The sequence below is a fragment of the Hypanus sabinus genome, chromosome 2 (assembly GCF_030144855.1).
Source record: "Hypanus sabinus isolate sHypSab1 chromosome 2, sHypSab1.hap1, whole genome shotgun sequence".
Taxonomy (NCBI): domain Eukaryota; kingdom Metazoa; phylum Chordata; class Chondrichthyes; order Myliobatiformes; family Dasyatidae; genus Hypanus; species Hypanus sabinus.
Window position 1 is genome coordinate 138229135 of NC_082707.1, and position 24242 is coordinate 138253376.

The following is a 24242-nucleotide window of genomic DNA, read 5'->3' on the forward strand; positions in this document are numbered from 1 at the left end:
CACGGCTTGGAGCCAGGAAATGGAATATGGCTTGGAACCAGGAACGGTAACACGGTTTGGAGCCAGGAACAGGAACACGGCTTGGTGCCAGGAACTGGAACACGGCTTGGAGCCTGGAGCTGGAACACGGCTTGGAGCCTGGAACTGGAACATGGCTTGGAGCCTGGAACAGGAATACGGCTTGGAGCCAGGAACTGGAACATAGGTTGGAGCCTGGAAATGGAACATAGGTTGGAGCCTGGAACAGGAACACAGTTTGGAGCCAGGAACAGGAACACGGCTTAGAGCCAGGAACTGGAATACAGTGTGGAGCCAGGAACTGGAACATAGGTTAGAGCCTGTAAAGGGAAACGGCTTGGAACCAGGTGCTGGAACACGGCTTGGAACCAGGAACGGTAACACGGTTTGGAGCCAGGAACAGGAACACGGCTTGGAGCCTGGTGCTGGAACACGGCTTGGAGCCTGGAACTGGAACACGGCTTGGAGCCTGGAGCTGGAATATGGCTTAGAGCCAGGAACTGGAACATAGGTTGGAGCCTGGAACAGGAATATGGCTTGGAGCCAGGAACTGGAACATAGGTAGGAGCCTGGAACAGGAATACGGCTTGGAGACAGGAACTGGAACATAGGTTGGAGCCTGGAAATGGAACACGGTTTGGAACCAGGAACTGGAACACGGTTTGGAGCCAGGAACAGGAACACGGTTTGGAGCCAGGAACAGGAACACGGCTTGGAGCCTGGAACAGGAATACGGCTTGGAGACTGGAACTGGAATATGGCTTAGAGCCAGGAACTGGAACATAGGTTGGAGCCTGGAACAGGAATACGGCTTGGAGCCAGGAACTGGAACATAGGTTGGAGCCTGGAAATGGAACATAGGTTGGAGCCTGGAACAGGAACACGGTTTGGAGCCAGGAACAGGAACATGGCTTAGAGCCAGGAACTGTAATACAGTGTGGAGCCAGGAACTGGAACATAGGTTGGAGCCTGTAAAGGGAAACGGCTTGGAACCAGGAACTGGAACACGGCTCGGAACCAGGAACGGGAACACGGTTTGGAGCCAGGAACTGGAACACAGTTTGGAGCCTGGAACAGGAACACTGCTTGGAGCCTGGAACAGATACACGGCTTAGAGCCAGGAACAGAAACACGGCTTGGAGCCAGGAACTGGAACACAGGTTGGAGCCTGGAACTGGAACACGGCTTGGAGCCTGGAACTGGAACACGGCTTGGAGCCTGGAACAGGAACACGGCTTTGAGCCAGGAACAGAAATATGGCTTGGAACCAGGAATAGGAAAATGGTTTGGAGCCAGGAACTGGAATACAGCTTGGAACCAGGAACGGGAACACGGTTTGGAGCCAGGAACAGGAACACGGCTCAGAGCCAGGAACTGGAACATAGGTTGGAGCCTGGAACAGGAATACGGCTTGGAGCCAGGAACTGGAACATAGGTTGGAGCCTGGAAATGGAACACGGTTTGGAACCAGGAACTGGAACATAGGTTGGAGCCTGGAACAGGAATATGGCTTGGAGCCAGGAACTGGAACATAGGTTGGAGCCTGGAAATGGAGCATAGGTTGGAGCCTGGAACAGGAACACGGTTTGGAGCCAGGAACAGGAACACGGCTTAGAGCCAGGAACTGGAACATAGGTTGGAGCCTGGAACAGGAATACGGCTTGGAGCCAGGAACTGGAACATAGGTTGGAGCCTGGAAATGGAACACGGTTTGGAACCAGGAACTGGAACATAGGTTGGAGCCTGGAAATGGAACACGGTTTGGAACCAGGAACTGGAACACGGTTTGGAGCCAGGAACAGGAACACAGTTTGGAGCCAGGAACAGGAACACGGCTTAGAGCCAGGAACTGGAATACAGTGTGGAGCCAGGAACTGGAACATAGGTTGGAGCCTGTAAAGGGAAATGGCTTGGAACCAGGAACTGGAACACGGCTTGGAACCAGGAACGGGAACACGGCTTGGAGTCAGGAACTGGAACACAGTTTGGAGCCAGGAACTGGAACACAGCTTGGAGACTGTAACTGGAACACGGCTTAGAGCCTGAAACTGTAAAACGGCTTGGAACCGGGAACTGTAAAACAGCTTTTAGCCAGGAACAGGAACACGGCTTAGAGCCAGGAACTGTAATACGGCTTGGAGACAGGAACTGGAACACGGCTTGGAACCAGGAACGGGAACTTGGCTTGGAGCCTGGAACTGGAACACGGCTTGGAGTCAGGAACTGGAACACAGCTTGGAGACTGTAACTGGAACACGGCTTGGAGACTGGAACAGGAACACGGCTTGGAGCCTAGAAATGGAACACGGCTAGGAACCAGAAACTGGAACACGGCTTGGAGCCAGGAAATGGAATATGGCTTGGAACCAGGAACGGTAACACGGTTTGGAGCCAGGAACTGGAACACAGTTTGGAGCCGGGAACAGGAACACTGCTTGGAGCCTGGAACAGATACACGGCTTAGAGCCAGGAACAGAAACACGGCTTGGAGCCAGGAACAGGAACACAGGTTGGAGCCTGGAACTGGAACACGGCTTGGAGCCTGGAACGGGAACACGGCTTGGAGCCTGGAACAGGAACACGGCTTTGAGCCAGGAACAGGAATATGGCTTGGAACCAGGAATAGGAAAATGGTTTGGAGCCAGGAACTGGAATACAGCTTGGAACCAGGAACGGGAACACAGTTTGGAGCCAGGAACTGGAACACTGCTTGGAACCAGGAACCGTAAAACGGCTTGGAACCGGGATCTGTAAAACAGCTTGGAGCCAGGAACTGGAACACGGCTTGGAGCCTGGAGCTGGAATATGGCTTAGAGCCAGGAACTGGAACATAGGTTGGAGCCTGGAACAGGAATACGGCTTGGAGCCAGGAACTGGAACATAGGTTGGAGCCTGGAAATGGAACATAGGTTGGAGCCTGGAACAGGAACACGGTTGGGAGCCAGGAACAGGAACACGGCTTAGAGCCAGGAACTGGAATACAGTGTGGAGCCAGGAACTGGAACATAGGTTGGAGCCTGTAAAGGGAAAAGGCTTGGAACCAGGAGCTGGAACACGGCTTGGATCCAGGAACGGGAACACGGATTGGAGCCTGGAACTGGAACACGGCTTGGAGCCTGGAACTGGAACACGGCTTGGAGCCTGGAACAGGAACACGGCTTAGAGCCAAGAACAGGAATATGGCTTGGAACCAGGAATAGGAAAACGGTTTGGAGCCAGGAACTGGAATACAGCTTGGAACCAGGAACGGGAATACAGTTGGGAGCCAGGAACTGGAACACTGCTTGGAACCAGGAACCGTAAAACGGCTTGGAACCAGGAACAGGAACACGGCTTAGAGCCAGGAACTGGAATACGGCTTGGAGCTTGGAACTGGAACACAAGTTGGAGCCTGGAACAGGAACACAGGTTGGAGCCAGGAACTGGAACACGGTTTGGAGACAGGAACTGGAACACGACTTGGAGCCAGGAACTGGAACACAGCTTGGAACCAGGAACTGGAATACGGCTTGGAGCTTGGAACTGGAACACATGTTGGAGCCTGGAACAGGAACACGGCTTGTAGCCAGGAACTGGAACACGGCTTGGAGCCTGGTGCTGGCAAACGGCTTGGAGCCTGGAGCTGGAATATGGCTTAGAGCCAGGAACTGGAACATAGGTTGGAGCCTGGAACAGGAATACGGCTTGGAGCCAGGAACTGGAATATGGCTTAGAGCCAGGAACTGGAACATAGATTGGAGCCTGGAACAGGAATACGGCTTGGAGCCAGGAACTGGAACATAGGTTGGAGCCTGGAAATGGAACACGGTTTGGAACCAGGAACTGGAACACGGTTTGGAGCCAGGAACAGGAACACGGTTTGGAGCCAGGAACAGGAACACGGCTTAGAGCCTGGAATTGGAATACAGTGTGGAGCCAGGAACTGGAACATAGGTTGGTGCCTGTAAAGGGAAATGACTTGGAACCAGGAACTGGAACACGGCTTGGAACCAGGAACGGGAACACGGATTGGAGCCTGGAACTGGAATACGGCTTGGAGCTTGGAACTGGAACACATGTTGGAGCCTGGAACAGGAACACGGCTTGTAGCCAGGAACTGGAACACGGCTTGTAGCCAGGAACTGGAACACGGCTTGGAGTCTGGAACTGGAACACAAGTTGGAGCCTGGAACAGGAATACGGCTTGGAGACTGGAACTGGAACACCAGTTGGAGCCTGGAACAGCAACACAGGTTGGAGCCTGGAAAAGGAACACGGCTTGGAGTCAGGAACTGGAACACTGTTTGGAGCCAGGAAATGGAACACAGCTTGGAGACTGTAACTGGTACACGGCTTGGAGACTGGAACTGGAACACGGCTTGGAACCAGAAACTGGAACACGGCTTGGAGCCAGGAATTGGAATACAGCTTGGAACCAGGAACTGGAATATGGCTTGGAACCAGGAACGGTAACACGGTTTGGAGCCAGGAACAGCACCACGGCTTGAAGCCAGGAACTGGAACACGGCTTGGAGCCTGGAGCTGGAACACGGCTTGGAGCCTGGAACTGGAACACGGCTTGTAGCCTGGAGCTGGAATATGGCTTAGAGCCAGGAACTGGAACATAGGTTGGAGCCTGGAACAGGAATATGGCTTGGAGCCAGGAACTGGAACATAGGTTGGAGCCTGGAAATGGAGCATAGGTTGGAGCCTGGAACAGGAACACGGTTTGGAGCCAGGAACAGGAACACGGCTTAGAGCCAGGAACTGGAACATAGGTTGGAGCCTGGAACAGGAATACGGCTTGGAGCCAGGAACTGGAACATAGGTTGGAGCCTGGAAATGGAACACGGTTTGGAACCAGGAACTGGAACACGGTTTGGAGCCAGGAACAGGAACACGGTTTGGAGCCAGGAACAGGAACACGGCTTAGAGCCAGGAACTGGAATACAGTGTGGAGCCAGGAACTGGAACATAGGTTGGAGCCTGTAAAGGGAAATGGCTTGGAACCAGGAACTGGAACACGGCTTGGAACCAGGAACGGGAACACGGCTTGGAGTCAGGAACTGGAACACAGTTTGGAGCCAGGAACTGGAACACAGCTTGGAGACTGTAACTGGAACACGGCTTAGAGCCTGAAACTGTAAAACGGCTTGGAACCGGGAACTGTAAAACAGCTTTTAGCCAGGAACAGAAACACGGCTTAGAGCCAGGAACTGTAATACGGCTTGGAGACAGGAACTGGAACACGGCTTGGAACCAGGAACGGGAACTTGGCTTGGAGCCTGGAACTGGAACACGGCTTGGAGTCAGGAACTGGAACACAGCTTGGAGACTGTAACTGGAACACGGCTTGGAGACTGGAACAGGAACACGGCTTGGAGCCTGGAAATGGAACACGGCTAGGAACCAGAAACTGGAACACGGCTTGGAGCCAGGAAATGGAACACAAGTTGGAGCCTGGAACAGGAATACGGCTTGGAGACTGGAACTGGAACACCAGTTGGAGCCTGGAACAGCAACACAGGTTGGAGCCTGGAAAAGGAACACGGCTTGGAGTCAGGAACTGGAACACAGTTTGGAGCCAGGAACTGGAACACAGCTTGGAGACTGTAACTGGTACACGGCTTGGAGACTGGAACTGGAACACGGCTTGGAACCAGAAACTGGAACACGGCTTGGAGCCAGGAATTGGAATACAGCTTGGAACCAGGAACTGGAATATGGCTTGGAACCAGGAACGGTAACACGGTTTGGAGCCAGGAACAGCACCACGGCTTGGAGCCAGGAACTGGAACACGGCTTGGAGCCTGGAGCTGGAACACGGCTTGGAGCCTGGAACTGGAACACGGCTTGTAGCCTGGAGCTGGAATATGGCTTAGAGCCAGGAACTGGAACATAGGTTGGAGCCTGGAACAGGAATATGGCTTGGAGCCAGGAACTGGAACATAGGTTGGAGCCTGGAAATGGAGCATAGGTTGGAGCCTGGAACAGGAACACGGTTTGGAGCCAGGAACAGGAACACGGCTTAGAGCCAGGAACTGGAACATAGGTTGGAGCCTGGAACAGGAATACGGCTTGGAGCCAGGAACTGGAACATAGGTTGGAGCCTGGAAATGGAACACGGTTTGGAACCAGGAACTGGAACATAGGTTGGAGCCTGGAAATGGAACACGGTTTGGAACCAGGAACTGGAACACGGTTTGGAGCCAGGAACAGGAACACGGTTTGGAGCCAGGAACAGGAACACGGCTTAGAGCCAGGAACTGGAATACAGTGTGGAGCCAGGAACTGGAACATAGGTTGGAGCCTGTAAAGGGAAATGGCTTGGAACCAGGAACTGGAACACGGCTTGGAACCAGGAACGGGAACACGGCTTGGAGTCAGGAACTGGAACACAGTTTGGAGCCAGGAACTGGAACACAGCTTGGAGACTGTAACTGGAACACGGCTTAGAGCCTGAAACTGTAAAACGGCTTGGAACCGGGAACTGTAAAACAGCTTTTAGCCAGGAACAGGAACACGGCTTAGAGCCAGGAACTGTAATACGGCTTGGAGACAGGAACTGGAACACGGCTTGGAACCAGGAACGGGAACTTGGCTTGGAGCCTGGAACTGGAACACGGCTTGGAGTCAGGAACTGGAACACAGCTTGGAGACTGTAACTGGAACACGGCTTGGAGACTGGAACAGGAACACGGCTTGGAGCCTGGAAATGGAACACGGCTAGGAACCAGAAACTGGAACACGGCTTGGAGCCAGGAAATGGAACATAGGTTGGAGCCAGGAACAGGAACACGGCTTAGAGCCTGGAATTGGAATACAGTGTGGAGCCAGGAACTGGAACATAGGTTGGTGCCTGTAAAGGGAAATGACTTGGAACCAGGAACTGGAACACGGCTTGGAACCAGGAACAGGAACACGGCTTAGAGCCTGGAATTGGAATACAGTGTGGAGCCAGGAACTGGAACATAGGTTGGTGCCTGTAAAGGGAAATGACTTGGAACCAGGAACTGGAACACGGCTTGGAACCAGGAACGGGAACACGGATTGGAGCCTGGAACTGGAATACGGCTTGGAGCTTGGAACTGGAACACATGTTGGAGCCTGGAACAGGAACACGGCTTGTAGCCAGGAACTGGAACACGGCTTGTAGCCAGGAACTGGAACACGGCTTGGAGTCTGGAACTGGAACACAAGTTGGAGCCTGGAACAGGAATACGGCTTGGAGACTGGAACTGGAACACCAGTTGGAGCCTGGAACAGCAACACAGGTTGGAGCCTGGAAAAGGAACACGGCTTGGAGTCAGGAACTGGAACACAGTTTGGAGCCAGGAACTGGAACACAGCTTGGAGACTGTAACTGGTACACGGCTTGGAGACTGGAACTGGAACACGGCTTGGAACCAGAAACTGGAACACGGCTTGGAGCCAGGAATTGGAATACAGCTTGGAACCAGGAACTGGAATATGGCTTGGAACCAGGAACGGTAACACGGTTTGGAGCCAGGAACAGCACCACGGCTTGGAGCCAGGAACTGGAACACGGCTTGGAGCCTGGAACTGGAACACGGCTTGTAGCCTGGAGCTGGAATATGGCTTAGAGCCAGGAACTGGAACATAGGTTGGAGCCTGGAACAGGAATATGGCTTGGAGCCAGGAACTGGAACATAGGTTGGAGCCTGGAAATGGAGCATAGGTTGGAGCCTGGAACAGGAACACGGTTTGGAGCCAGGAACAGGAACACGGCTTAGAGCCAGGAACTGGAACATAGGTTGGAGCCTGGAACAGGAACACGGCTTAGAGCCAGGAACTGGAATACAGTGTGGAGCCAGGAACTGGAACATAGGTTGGAGCCTGTAAAGGGAAATGGCTTGGAACCAGGAACTGGAACACGGCTTGGAACCAGGAACGGGAACACGGCTTGGAGTCAGGAACTGGAACACAGTTTGGAGCCAGGAACTGGAACACAGCTTGGAGACTGTAACTGGAACACGGCTTAGAGCCTGAAACTGTAAAACGGCTTGGAACCGGGAACTGTAAAACAGCTTTTAGCCAGGAACAGGAACACGGCTTAGAGCCAGGAACTGTAATACGGCTTGGAGACAGGAACTGGAACACGGCTTGGAACCAGGAACGGGAACTTGGCTTGGAGCCTGGAACTGGAACACGGCTTGGAGTCAGGAACTGGAACACAGCTTGGAGACTGTAACTGGAACACGGCTTGGAGACTGGAACAGGAACACGGCTTGGAGCCTGGAAATGGAACACGGCTAGGAACCAGAAACTGGAACACGGCTTGGAGCCAGGAAATGGAATATGGCTTGGAACCAGGAACGGTAACACGGTTTGGAGCCAGGAACAGGAACACGGCTTGGAGCCAGGAACTGGAACACGGCTTGTAGCCTGGAGCTGGAACACGGCTTGGAGCCTGGAACAGAACACGGCTTGGAGCCTGGAGCTGGAATATGGCTTAGAGCCAGGAACTGGAACACGGCTTGGAGCCTGGAACTGGAACACGGCTTGGAGCCTGGAGCTGGAATATGGCTTAGAGCCAGGAACTGGAACATAGGTTGGAGCCTGGAACAGGAATACGGCTTGGAGACAGGAATTGGAACATAGGTTGGACCCTGGAAATGGAACATGGTTTGGAACCAGGAACTGGAACACGGTTTGGAGCCAGGAACTGGAACATAGGTTAGAGCCTGGAAATTGAACACGGTTTGGAACCAGGAACTGGAACACGGTTTGGAGCCAGGAACAGGAACACGGTTTGGAGCCAGGAACAGGAACACGGCATACAGCTTGGAACCAGGAACGGGAACACAGTTTGGAGCCAGGAACTGGAACTCTGCTTGGAACCAGGAACCGTAAAACGGCTTGGAGCTTGGAACTGGAACACAAGTTGGAGACTGGAACAGGAACACTGCTTGGAGCCAGGAACTGGAATACGGCTTGGTGAGTGGAACTGGAACATAGGTTGGTGCCTGGAACTGTTAAACGGTTTGGAACCAGGAATGGGAATACGGCTTGTAACCTGGAACCAGGAATGGGAATACAGCTTAGAGCCAGGAACAGGAACACGGCTTAGAGCCTGGAACTGTAAAACGGCTTGGAAGCGGGAACTGTAAAACAGCTTTTAGCCAGGAACAGGAACACGGATTACAGCCAGGAACTGGAATACATCTTGGAGCCAGGAACTGGAACATAGGTTGGAGCCCGAACTGGAACATAGGTTGGAGCCAGGAACTGTAATACGGCTTGGAGACAGGAACTGGAACACGGCTTGGAACCAGGAACGGGAACTCGGCTTGGAGCCTGGAACTGGAACACGGCTTGGAGCCTGGAAATGGAACACGGCTTGGAGCCTGGAACAGGAACACGGCTTAGAGCCAGGAATTGGAATACAGCTTGGAACCAGGAACTGGAATATGGCTTGGAACCAGGAACGGTAACACGGTTTGGAGCCAGGAACAGCACCACGGCTTGGAGCCAGGAACTGGAACACGGCTTGGAGCCTGGAGCTGGAACACGGCTTGGAGCCTGGAACTGGAACACGGCTTGTAGCCTGGAGCTGGAATATGGCTTAGAGCCAGGAACTGGAACATAGGTTGGAGCCTGGAACAGGAATATGGCTTGGAGCCAGGAACTGGAACATAGGTTGGAGCCTGGAAATGGAGCATAGGTTGGGAGCCTGGAACAGGAACACGGTTTGGAGCCAGGAACAGGAACACGGCTTAGAGCCAGGAACTGGAATAAAGTGTGGAGCCAGAAACTGGAACATAGGTTGGAGCCTGTAAAGGGAAACGGCTTGGAACCAGGAGCTGGAACACGGCTTGGAACCAGGAACGGTAACACAGTTTGGAGCCAGGAACAGGAACCCGGCGTGGAGCCAGGAACTGGAACACGGCTTGGAGCCTGCTGCTGGAACACGGCTTGGAGCCTGGAACTGGAACACGGCTTGGAGCCTGGAGCTGGAATATGGCTTAGAGCCAGGAACTGGAACATAGGTTGGAGCCAGGAACAGGAACACGGCTTAGAGCCTGGAATTGGAATACAGTGTGGAGCCAGGAACTGGAACATAGGTTGGTGCCTGTAAAGGGAAATGACTTGGAACCAGGAACTGGAACACGGCTTGGAACCAGGAACGGGAACATGGATTGGAGCCTGCTGCTGGAACACGGCTTGGAGCCTGGAACTGGAACATGGCTTGGAGCCTGGAGCTGGAATATGGCTTAGAGCCAGGAACTGGAACATAGGTTGGAGCCTGGAACAGGAATACGGCTTGGAGCCTGGAATTGGAATACAGTGTGGAGCCTGGAAATGGAACATAGGTTGGTGCCTGTAAAGGGAAATGACTTGGAACCAGGAACTGGAACACGGCTTGGAACCAGGAACGGGAACACGGATTGGAGCCTGGAACTGGAATACGGCTTGGAGCTTGGAACTGGAACACATGTTGGAGCCTGGAACAGGAACACGGCTTGTAGCCAGGAACTGGAACACGGCTTGTAGCCAGGAACTGGAACACGGCTTGGAGTCTGGAACTGGAACACAAGTTGGAGCCTGGAACAGGAATACGGCTTGGAGACTGGAACTGGAACACCAGTTGGAGCCTGGAACAGCAACACAGGTTGGAGCCTGGAAAAGGAACACGGCTTGGAGTCAGGAACTGGAACACAGTTTGGAGCCAGGAACTGGAACACAGCTTGGAGACTGTAACTGGTACACGGCTTGGAGACTGGAACTGGAACACGGCTTGGAACCAGAAACTGGAACACGGCTTGGAGCCAGGAATTGGAATACAGCTTGGAACCAGGAACTGGAATATGGCTTGGAACCAGGAACGGTAACACGGTTTGGAGCCAGGAACAGCACCACGGCTTGGAGCCAGGAACTGGAACACGGCTTGGAGCCTGGAGCTGGAACACGGCTTGGAGCCTGGAACTGGAACACGGCTTGTAGCCTGGAGCTGGAATATGGCTTAGAGCCAGGAACTGGAACATAGGTTGGAGCCTGGAACAGGAATATGGCTTGGAGCCAGGAACTGGAACATAGGTTGGAGCCTGGAAATGGAGCATAGGTTGGAGCCTGGAACAGGAACACGGTTTGGAGCCAGGAACAGGAACACGGCTTGGAGCCAGGAACTGGAACATAGGTTGGAGCCTGGAACAGGAATACGGCTTGGAGCCAGGAACTGGAACATAGGTTGGAGCCTGGAAATGGAACACGGTTTGGAACCAGGAACTGGAACATAGGTTGGAGCCTGGAAATGGAACACGGTTTGGAACCAGGAACTGGAACACGGTTTGGAGCCAGGAACAGGAACACGGTTTGGAGCCAGGAACAGGAACACGGCTTAGAGCCAGGAACTGGAATACAGTGTGGAGCCAGGAACTGGAACATAGGTTGGAGCCTGTAAAGGGAAATGGCTTGGAACCAGGAACTGGAACACGGCTTGGAACCAGGAACGGGAACACGGCTTGGAGTCAGGAACTGGAACACAGTTTGGAGCCAGGAACTGGAACACAGCTTGGAGACTGTAACTGGAACACGGCTTAGAGCCTGAAACTGTAAAACGGCTTGGAACCGGGAACTGTAAAACAGCTTTTAGCCAGGAACAGGAACACGGCTTAGAGCCAGGAACTGTAATACGGCTTGGAGACAGGAACTGGAACACGGCTTGGAACCAGGAACGGGAACTTGGCTTGGAGCCTGGAACTGGAACACGGCTTGGAGTCAGGAACTGGAACACAGCTTGGAGACTGTAACTGGAACACGGCTTGGAGACTGGAACAGGAACACGGCTTGGAGCCTGGAAATGGAACACGGCTAGGAACCAGAAACTGGAACACGGCTTGGAGCCAGGAAATGGAATATGGCTTGGAACCAGGAACGGTAACACGGTTTGGAGCCAGGAACAGGAACACGGCTTGGAGCCAGGAACTGGAACACGGCTTGTAGCCTGGAGCTGGAACACGGCTTGGAGCCTGGAACAGAACACGGCTTGGAGCCTGGAGCTGGAATATGGCTTAGAGCCAGGAACTGGAACACGGCTTGGAGCCTGGAACTGGAACACGGCTTGGAGCCTGGAGCTGGAATATGGCTTAGAGCCAGGAACTGGAACATAGGTTGGAGCCTGGAACAGGAATACGGCTTGGAGACAGGAATTGGAACATAGGTTGGACCCTGGAAATGGAACATGGTTTGGAACCAGGAACTGGAACACGGTTTGGAGCCAGGAACTGGAACATAGGTTAGAGCCTGGAAATTGAACACGGTTTGGAACCAGGAACTGGAACATGGTTTGGAGCCAGGAACAGGAACACGGTTTGGAGCCAGGAACAGGAACACGGCTTAGAGCCAGGAACTGGAATACAGTGTGTAGCCAGGAACTGGAACATAGGTTGGAGCCTGTAAAGGGAAACGGCTTGGAACCAGGAACTGGAACACGGCTTGGAACCAGGAACGGGAACACGGCTTGGAGCCTGGAACAGGAACACGGCTTGGAGCCTGGAAATGGAACACGGCTTGGAGCCTGGAACAGGAACACGGCTTAGAGCCAGGAACAGGAATATGGCTTGGAACCAGGAATAGGTAAACGGTTTGGAGCCAGGAACTGGAATACAGCTTGGAACCAGGAACGGGAACACAGTTTGGAGCCAGGAACTGGAACTCTGCTTGGAACCAGGAACCGTAAAACGGCTTGGAGCTTGGAACTGGAACACAAGTTGGAGACTGGAACAGGAACACTGCTTGGAGCCAGGAACTGGAATACGGCTTGGTGAGTGGAACTGGAACATAGGTTGGTGCCTGGAACTGTTAAACGGTTTGGAACCAGGAATGGGAATACGGCTTGTAACCTGGAACCAGGAATGGGAATACAGCTTAGAGCCAGGAACAGGAACACGGCTTAGAGCCTGGAACTGTAAAACGGCTTGGAAGCGGGAACTGTAAAACAGCTTTTAGCCAGGAACAGGAACACGGATTACAGCCAGGAACTGGAATACATCTTGGAGCCAGGAACTGGAACATAGGTTGGAGCCCGAACTGGAACATAGGTTGGAGCCAGGAACTGTAATACGGCTTGGAGACAGGAACTGGAACACGGCTTGGAACCAGGAACGGGAACTCGGCTTGGAGCCTGGAACTGGAACACGGCTTGGAGCCTGGAAATGGAACACGGCTTGGAGCCTGGAACAGGAACACGGCTTAGAGCCAGGAATTGGAATACAGCTTGGAACCAGGAACTGGAATATGGCTTGGAACCAGGAACGGTAACACGGTTTGGAGCCAGGAACAGCACCACGGCTTGGAGCCAGGAACTGGAACACGGCTTGGAGCCTGGAGCTGGAACACGGCTTGGAGCCTGGAACTGGAACACGGCTTGTAGCCTGGAGCTGGAATATGGCTTAGAGCCAGGAACTGGAACATAGGTTGGAGCCTGGAACAGGAATATGGCTTGGAGCCAGGAACTGGAACATAGGTTGGAGCCTGGAAATGGAGCATAGGTTGGAGCCTGGAACAGGAACACGGTTTGGAGCCAGGAACAGGAACACGGCTTAGAGCCAGGAACTGGAATAAAGTGTGGAGCCAGAAACTGGAACATAGGTTGGAGCCTGTAAAGGGAAACGGCTTGGAACCAGGAGCTGGAACACGGCTTGGAACCAGGAACGGTAACACAGTTTGGAGCCAGGAACAGGAACCCGGCGTGGAGCCAGGAACTGGAACACGGCTTGGAGCCTGCTGCTGGAACACGGCTTGGAGCCTGGAACTGGAACACGGCTTGGAGCCTGGAGCTGGAATATGGCTTAGAGCCAGGAACTGGAACATAGGTTGGAGCCTGGAACAGGAATACGGCTTGGAGCCTGGAATTGGAATACAGTGTGGAGCCTGGAAATGGAACACGGTTTGGAACCAGGAACAGGAACACCGTTTGGAGCCAGGAACAGGAACACGGTTTGGAGCCAGGAACAGGAACACAGCTTAGAGCCAGGAACTGGAATACAGTGTGGAGCCAGGAACTGGAACATAGGTTGGTGCCTGTAAAGGGAAATGACTTGGAACCAGGAACTGGAACACGGCTTGGAACCAGGAACGGGAACACGGATTGGAGCCTGGAACTGGAATACGGCTTGGAGCTTGGAACTGGAACACATGTTGGAGCCTGGAACAGGAACACGGCTTGTAGCCAGGAACTGGAACACGGCTTGTAGCCAGGAACTGGAACACGGCTTGGAGTCTGGAACTGGAACACAAGTTGGAGCCTGGAACAGGAATACGGCTTGGAGACTGGAACTGGAACACCAGTTGGAGCCTGGAACAGCAACACAGGTTGGAGCCTGGAAAAGGAACACGGCTTGGAGTCAGGAACTGGAACACAGTTTGGAGCCAGGAACTGGAACACAGCTTGGAGACTGTAACTGGTACACGGCTTGGAGACTGGAACTGGAACACGGCTTGGAACCAGAAACTGGAACACGGCTTGGAGCCAGGAATTGGAATACAGCTTGGAACCAGGAACTGGAATATGGCTTGGAACCAGGAACGGTAACACGGTTTGGAGCCAGGAACAGCACCACGGCTTGGAGCCAGGAACTGGAACACGGCTTGGAGCCTGGAGCTGGAACACGGCTTGGAGCCTGGAACTGGAACACGGCTTGTAGCCTGGAGCTGGAATATGGCTTAGAGCCAGGAACTGGAACATAGGTTGGAGCCTGGAACAGGAATATGGCTTGGAGCCAGGAACTGGAACATAGGTTGGAGCCTGGAAATGGAGCATAGGTTGGAGCCTGGAACAGGAACACGGTTTGGAGCCAGGAACAGGAACACGGCTTGGAGCCAGGAACTGGAACATAGGTTGGAGCCTGGAACAGGAATACGGCTTGGAGCCAGGAACTGGAACATAGGTTGGAGCCTGGAAATGGAACACGGTTTGGAACCAGGAACTGGAACATAGGTTGGAGCCTGGAAATGGAACACGGTTTGGAACCAGGAACTGGAACACGGTTTGGAGCCAGGAACAGGAACACGGTTTGGAGCCAGGAACAGGAACACGGCTTAGAGCCAGGAACTGGAATACAGTGTGGAGCCAGGAACTGGAACATAGGTTGGAGCCTGTAAAGGGAAATGGCTTGGAACCAGGAACTGGAACACGGCTTGGAACCAGGAACGGGAACACGGCTTGGAGTCAGGAACTGGAACACAGTTTGGAGCCAGGAACTGGAACACAGCTTGGAGACTGTAACTGGAACACGGCTTAGAGCCTGAAACTGTAAAACGGCTTGGAACCGGGAACTGTAAAACAGCTTTTAGCCAGGAACAGGAACACGGCTTAGAGCCAGGAACTGTAATACGGCTTGGAGACAGGAACTGGAACACGGCTTGGAACCAGGAACGGGAACTTGGCTTGGAGCCTGGAACTGGAACACGGCTTGGAGTCAGGAACTGGAACACAGCTTGGAGACTGTAACTGGAACACGGCTTGGAGACTGGAACAGGAACACGGCTTGGAGCCTGGAAATGGAACACGGCTAGGAACCAGAAACTGGAACACGGCTTGGAGCCAGGAAATGGAATATGGCTTGGAACCAGGAACGGTAACACGGTTTGGAGCCAGGAACAGGAACACGGCTTGGAGCCAGGAACTGGAACACGGCTTGTAGCCTGGAGCTGGAACACGGCTTGGAGCCTGGAACAGAACACGGCTTGGAGCCTGGAGCTGGAATATGGCTTAGAGCCAGGAACTGGAACACGGCTTGGAGCCTGGAACTGGAACACGGCTTGGAGCCTGGAGCTGGAATATGGCTTAGAGCCAGGAACTGGAACATAGGTTGGAGCCTGGAACAGGAATACGGCTTGGAGACAGGAATTGGAACATAGGTTGGACCCTGGAAATGGAACATGGTTTGGAACCAGGAACTGGAACACGGTTTGGAGCCAGGAACTGGAACATAGGTTAGAGCCTGGAAATTGAACACGGTTTGGAACCAGGAACTGGAACATGGTTTGGAGCCAGGAACAGGAACACGGTTTGGAGCCAGGAACAGGAACACGGCTTAGAGCCAGGAACTGGAATACAGTGTGTAGCCAGGAACTGGAACATAGGTTGGAGCCTGTAAAGGGAAACGGCTTGGAACCAGGAACTGGAACACGGCTTGGAACCAGGAACGGGAACACGGCTTGGAGCCTGGAACAGGAACACGGCTTGGAGCCTGGAAATGGAACACGGCTTGGAGCCTGGAACAGGAACACGGCTTAGAGCCAGGAACAGGAATATGGCTTGGAACCAGGAATAGGTAAACGGTTTGGAGCCAGGAACTGGAATACAGCTTGGAACCAGGAACGGGAACACAGTTTGGAGCCAGGAACTGGAACTCTGCTTGGAACCAGGAACCGTAAAACGGCTTGGAGCTTGGAACTGGAACACAAGTTGGAGACTGGAACAGGAACACTGCTTGGAGCCAGGAACTGGAATACGGCTTGGTGAGTGGAACTGGAACATAGGTTGGTGCCTGGAACTGTTAAACGGTTTGGAACCAGGAATGGGAATACGGCTTGTAACCTGGAACCAGGAATGGGAATACAGCTTAGAGCCAGGAACAGGAACACGGCTTAGAGCCTGGAACTGTAAAACGGCTTGGAAGCGGGAACTGTAAAACAGCTTTTAGCCAGGAACAGGAACACGGATTACAGCCAGGAACTGGAATACATCTTGGAGCCAGGAACTGGAACATAGGTTGGAGCCCGAACTGGAACATAGGTTGGAGCCAGGAACTGTAATACGGCTTGGAGACAGGAACTGGAACACGGCTTGGAACCAGGAACGGGAACTCGGCTTGGAGCCTGGAACTGGAACACGGCTTGGAGCCTGGAAATGGAACACGGCTTGGAGCCTGGAACAGGAACACGGCTTAGAGCCAGGAATTGGAATACAGCTTGGAACCAGGAACTGGAATATGGCTTGGAACCAGGAACGGTAACACGGTTTGGAGCCAGGAACAGCACCACGGCTTGGAGCCAGGAACTGGAACACGGCTTGGAGCCTGGAGCTGGAACACGGCTTGGAGCCTGGAACTGGAACACGGCTTGTAGCCTGGAGCTGGAATATGGCTTAGAGCCAGGAACTGGAACATAGGTTGGAGCCTGGAACAGGAATATGGCTTGGAGCCAGGAACTGGAACATAGGTTGGAGCCTGGAAATGGAGCATAGGTTGGAGCCTGGAACAGGAACACGGTTTGGAGCCAGGAACAGGAACACGGCTTAGAGCCAGGAACTGGAATAAAGTGTGGAGCCAGAAACTGGAACATAGGTTGGAGCCTGTAAAGGGAAACGGCTTGGAACCAGGAGCTGGAACACGGCTTGGAACCAGGAACGGTAACACAGTTTGGAGCCAGGAACAGGAACCCGGCGTGGAGCCAGGAACTGGAACACGGCTTGGAGCCTGCTGCTGGAACACGGCTTGGAGCCTGGAACTGGAACACGGCTTGGAGCCTGGAGCTGGAATATGGCTTAGAGCCAGGAACTGGAACATAGGTTGGAGCCTGGAACAGGAATACGGCTTGGAGCCTGGAATTGGAATACAGTGTGGAGCCTGGAAATGGAACACGGTTTGGAACCAGGAACAGGAACACCGTTTGGAGCCAGGAACAGGAACACGGTTTGGAGCCAGGAACAGGAACACAGCTTAGAGCCAGGAACTGGAATACAGTGTGGAGCCAGGAACTGGAACATAGGTTGGAGCCTGTAAAGGGAAATGGCTTGGAACCAGGAACTGGAACACGGCTTGGAACCAGGAACGGGAACACGGCTTGGAGTCTGGAACTGGAACACAGTTTGGAGCCAGGAACTGGAACACAGCTTGGAGACTGTAACTGGTACACGGCTTGGAGACTGGAACTGGAACACGGCTTGGAACCAGAAACTGGAACACGGCTTGGAGCCAGGAATTGGAATACAGCTTGGAACCAGGAACTGGAAAATGGCTTGGAACCAGGAACGGTAACACGGTTTGGAGCCAGGAACAGCACCACGGCTTGGAGCCAGGAACTGGAACACGGCTTGGAGCCTGGAGCTGGAACACGGCTTGGAGCCTGGAACTGGAACACGGCTTGTAGCCTGGAGCTGGAATATGGCTTAGAGCCAGGAACTGGAACATAGGTTGGAGCCTGGAACAGGAATATGGCTTGGAGCCAGGAACTGGAACATACCTTGGAGCCTGGAAATGGAGCATAGGTTGGAGCCTGGAACAGGAACACGGTTTGGAGCCAGGAACAGGAACACGGCTTAGAGCCAGGAACTGGAACATAGGTTGGAGCCTGGAACAGGAATACGGCTTGGAGCCAGGAACTGGAACATAGGTTGGAGCCTGGAACAGGAATACGGCTTGGAGCCAGGAACTGGAACATAGGTTGGAGCCTGGAAATGGAACACGGTTTGGAACCAGGAACTGGAACATAGGTTGGAGCCTGGAAATGGAACACGGTTTGGAACCAGGAACTGGAACACGGTTTGGAGCCAGGAACAGGAACACGGTTTGGAGCCAGGAACAGGAACACGGCTTAAAGCCAGGAACTGGAATACAGTGTGGAGCCAGGAACTGGAACATAGGTTGGAGCCTGTAAAGGGAAATGGCTTGGAACAAGGAACTGGAACACGGCTTGGAACCAGGAACTGGAACACGGCTTGGAGCCTGGAGCTGGAATATGGCTTAGAGCCAGGAACTGGAACATAGGTTGGAGCCTGGAACAGGAATATGGCTTGGAGCCAGGAACTGGAACATAGGTTGGAGCCTGGAAATGGAGCATAGGTTGGAGCCTGGAACAGGAACACGGTTTGGAGCCAGGAACAGGAACACGGCTTAGAGCCAGGAACTGGAACATAGGTTGGAGCCTGGAACAGGAATACGGCTTGGAGCCAGGAACTGGAACATAGGTTGGAGCCTGGAAATGGAACACGGTTTGGAACCAGGAACTGGAACATAGGTTGGAGCCTGGAAATGGAACACGGTTTGGAACCAGGAACTGGAACACGGTTTGGAGCCAGGAACAGGAACACGGTTTGGAGCCAGGAACAGGAACACGGCTTAGAGCCAGGAACTGGAATACAGTGTGGAGCCAGGAACTGGAACATAGGTTGGAGCCTGTAAAGGGAAATGGCTTGGAACCAGGAACTGGAACACGGCTTGGAACCAGGAACGGGAACACGGCTTGGAGTCAGGAACTGGAACACAGTTTGGAGCCAGGAACTGGAACACAGCTTGGAGACTGTAACTGGAACACGGCTTAGAGCCTGAAACTGTAAAACGGCTTGGAACCGGGAACTGTAAAACAGCTTTTAGCCAGGAACAGGAACACGGCTTAGAGCCAGGAACTGTAATACGGCTTGGAGACAGGAACTGGAACACGGCTTGGAACCAGGAACGGGAACTTGGCTTGGAGCCTGGAACTGGAACACGGCTTGGAGTCAGGAACTGGAACACAGCTTGGAGACTGTAACTGGAACACGGCTTGGAGACTGGAACAGGAACACGGCTTGGAGCCTGGAAATGGAACACAGCTAGGAACCAGAAACTGGAACACGGCTTGGAGCCAGGAAATGGAATATGGCTTGGAACCAGGAACGGTAACACGGTTTGGAGCCAGGAACAGGAACACGGCTTGGAGCCAGGAACTGGAACACGGCTTGTAGCCTGGAGCTGGAACACGGCTTGGAGCCTGGAACAGAACACGGCTTGGAGCCTGGAGCTGGAATATGGCTTAGAGCCAGGAACTGGAACACGGCTTGGAGCCTGGAACTGGAACACGGCTTGGAGCCTGGAGCTGGAATATGGCTTAGAGCCAGGAACTGGAACATAGGTTGGAGCCTGGAACAGGAATACGGCTTGGAGACAGGAATTGGAACATAGGTTGGACCCTGGAAATGGAACATGGTTTGGAACCAGGAACTGGAACACGGTTTGGAGCCAGGAACTGGAACATAGGTTAGAGCCTGGAAATTGAACACGGTTTGGAACCAGGAACTGGAACATGGTTTGGAGCCAGGAACAGGAACACGGTTTGGAGCCAGGAACAGGAACACGGCTTAGAGCCAGGAACTGGAATACAGTGTGTAGCCAGGAACTGGAACATAGGTTGGAGCCTGTAAAGGGAAACGGCTTGGAACCAGGAACTGGAACACGGCTTGGAACCAGGAACGGGAACACGGCTTGGAGCCTGGAACAGGAACACGGCTTGGAGCCTGGAAATGGAACACGGCTTGGAGCCTGGAACAGGAACACGGCTTAGAGCCAGGAACAGGAATATGGCTTGGAACCAGGAATAGGTAAACGGTTTGGAGCCAGGAACTGGAATACAGCTTGGAACCAGGAACGGGAACACAGTTTGGAGCCAGGAACTGGAACTCTGCTTGGAACCAGGAACCGTAAAACGGCTTGGAGCTTGGAACTGGAACACAAGTTGGAGACTGGAACAGGAACACTGCTTGGAGCCAGGAACTGGAATACGGCTTGGTGAGTGGAACTGGAACATAGGTTGGTGCCTGGAACTGTTAAACGGTTTGGAACCAGGAATGGGAATACGGCTTGTAACCTGGAACCAGGAATGGGAATACAGCTTAGAGCCAGGAACAGGAACACGGCTTAGAGCCTGGAACTGTAAAACGGCTTGGAAGCGGGAACTGTAAAACAGCTTTTAGCCAGGAACAGGAACACGGATTACAGCCAGGAACTGGAATACATCTTGGAGCCAGGAACTGGAACATAGGTTGGAGCCCGAACTGGAACATAGGTTGGAGCCAGGAACTGTAATACGGCTTGGAGACAGGAACTGGAACACGGCTTGGAACCAGGAACGGGAACTCGGCTTGGAGCCTGGAACTGGAACACGGCTTGGAGCCTGGAAATGGAACACGGCTTGGAGCCTGGAACAGGAACACGGCTTAGAGCCAGGAATTGGAATACAGCTTGGAACCAGGAACTGGAATATGGCTTGGAACCAGGAACGGTAACACGGTTTGGAGCCAGGAACAGCACCACGGCTTGGAGCCAGGAACTGGAACACGGCTTGGAGCCTGGAGCTGGAACACGGCTTGGAGCCTGGAACTGGAACACGGCTTGTAGCCTGGAGCTGGAATATGGCTTAGAGCCAGGAACTGGAACATAGGTTGGAGCCTGGAACAGGAATATGGCTTGGAGCCAGGAACTGGAACATAGGTTGGAGCCTGGAAATGGAGCATAGGTTGGAGCCTGGAACAGGAACACGGTTTGGAGCCAGGAACAGGAACACGGCTTAGAGCCAGGAACTGGAATAAAGTGTGGAGCCAGAAACTGGAACATAGGTTGGAGCCTGTAAAGGGAAACGGCTTGGAACCAGGAGCTGGAACACGGCTTGGAACCAGGAACGGTAACACAGTTTGGAGCCAGGAACAGGAACCCGGCGTGGAGCCAGGAACTGGAACACGGCTTGGAGCCTGCTGCTGGAACACGGCTTGGAGCCTGGAACTGGAACACGGCTTGGAGCCTGGAGCTGGAATATGGCTTAGAGCCAGGAACTGGAACATAGGTTGGAGCCTGGAACAGGAATACGGCTTGGAGCCTGGAATTGGAATACAGTGTGGAGCCTGGAAATGGAACACGGTTTGGAACCAGGAACAGGAACACCGTTTGGAGCCAGGAACAGGAACACGGTTTGGAGCCAGGAACAGGAACACAGCTTAGAGCCAGGAACTGGAATACAGTGTGGAGCCAGGAACTGGAACATAGGTTGGAGCCTGTAAAGGGAAATGGCTTGGAACCAGGAACTGGAACACGGCTTGGAACCAGGAACGGGAACACGGCTTGGAGTCTGGAACTGGAACACAGTTTGGAGCCAGGAACTGGAACACAGCTTGGAGACTGTAACTGGTACACGGCTTGGAGACTGGAACTGGAACACGGCTTGGAACCAGAAACTGGAACACGGCTTGGAGCCAGGAATTGGAATACAGCTTGGAACCAGGAACTGGAAAATGGCTTGGAACCAGGAACGGTAACACGGTTTGGAGCCAGGAACAGCACCACGGCTTGGAGCCAGGAACTGGAACACGGCTTGGAGCCTGGAGCTGGAACACGGCTTGGAGCCTGGAACTGGAACACGGCTTGTAGCCTGGAGCTGGAATATGGCTTAGAGCCAGGAACTGGAACATAGGTTGGAGCCTGGAACAGGAATATGGCTTGGAGCCAGGAACTGGAACATACCTTGGAGCCTGGAAATGGAGCATAGGTTGGAGCCTGGAACAGGAACACGGTTTGGAGCCAGGAACAGGAACACGGCTTAGAGCCAGGAACTGGAACATAGGTTGGAGCCTGGAACAGGAATACGGCTTGGAGCCAGGAACTGGAACATAGGTTGGAGCCTGGAACAGGAATACGGCTTGGAGCCAGGAACTGGAACATAGGTTGGAGCCTGGAAATGGAACACGGTTTGGAACCAGGAACTGGAACATAGGTTGGAGCCTGGAAATGGAACACGGTTTGGAACCAGGAACTGGAACACGGTTTGGAGCCAGGAACAGGAACACGGTTTGGAGCCAGGAACAGGAACACGGCTTAAAGCCAGGAACTGGAATACAGTGTGGAGCCAGGAACTGGAACATAGGTTGGAGCCTGTAAAGGGAAATGGCTTGGAACAAGGAACTGGAACACGGCTTGGAACCAGGAACTGGAACACGGCTTGGAGCCTGGAGCTGGAATATGGCTTAGAGCCAGGAACTGGAACATAGGTTGGAGCCTGGAACAGGAATATGGCTTGGAGCCAGGAACTGGAACATAGGTTGGAGCCTGGAAATGGAGCATAGGTTGGAGCCTGGAACAGGAACACGGTTTGGAGCCAGGAACAGGAACACGGCTTAGAGCCAGGAACTGGAACATAGGTTGGAGCCTGGAACAGGAATACGGCTTGGAGCCAGGAACTGGAACATAGGTTGGAGCCTGGAAATGGAACACGGTTTGGAACCAGGAACTGGAACATAGGTTGGAGCCTGGAAATGGAACACGGTTTGGAACCAGGAACTGGAACACGGTTTGGAGCCAGGAACAGGAACACGGTTTGGAGCCAGGAACAGGAACACGGCTTAGAGCCAGGAACTGGAATACAGTGTGGAGCCAGGAACTGGAACATAGGTTGGAGCCTGTAAAGGGAAATGGCTTGGAACCAGGAACTGGAACACGGCTTGGAACCAGGAACGGGAACACGGCTTGGAGTCAGGAACTGGAACACAGTTTGGAGCCAGGAACTGGAACACAGCTTGGAGACTGTAACTGGAACACGGCTTAGAGCCTGAAACTGTAAAACGGCTTGGAACCGGGAACTGTAAAACAGCTTTTAGCCAGGAACAGGAACACGGCTTAGAGCCAGGAACTGTAATACGGCTTGGAGACAGGAACTGGAACACGGCTTGGAACCAGGAACGGGAACTTGGCTTGGAGCCTGGAACTGGAACACGGCTTGGAGTCAGGAACTGGAACACAGCTTGGAGACTGTAACTGGAACACGGCTTGGAGACTGGAACAGGAACACGGCTTGGAGCCTGGAAATGGAACACAGCTAGGAACCAGAAACTGGAACACGGCTTGGAGCCAGGAAATGGAATATGGCTTGGAACCAGGAACGGTAACACGGTTTGGAGCCAGGAACAGGAACACGGCTTGGAGCCAGGAACTGGAACACGGCTTGTAGCCTGGAGCTGGAACACGGCTTGGAGCCTGGAACAGAACACGGCTTGGAGCCTGGAGCTGGAATATGGCTTAGAGCCAGGAACTGGAACACGGCTTGGAGCCTGGAACTGGAACACGGCTTGGAGCCTGGAGCTGGAATATGGCTTAGAGCCAGGAACTGGAACATAGGTTGGAGCCTGGAACAGGAACACGGCTTAGAGCCAAGAACAGGAATATGGCTTGGAACCAGGAATAGGAAAACGGTTTGGAGCCAGGAACTGGAATACAGCTTGGAACCAGGAACGGGAATACAGTTGGGAGCCAGGAACTGGAACACTGCTTGGAACCAGGAACCGTAAAACGGCTTGGAACCAGGAACAGGAACACGGCTTAGAGCCAGGAACTGGAATACGGCTTGGAGCTTGGAACTGGAACACAAGTTGGAGCCTGGAACAGGAACACAGGTTGGAGCCAGGAACTGGAACACGGTTTGGAGACAGGAACTGGAACACGACTTGGAGCCAGGAACTGGAACACAGCTTGGAACCAGGA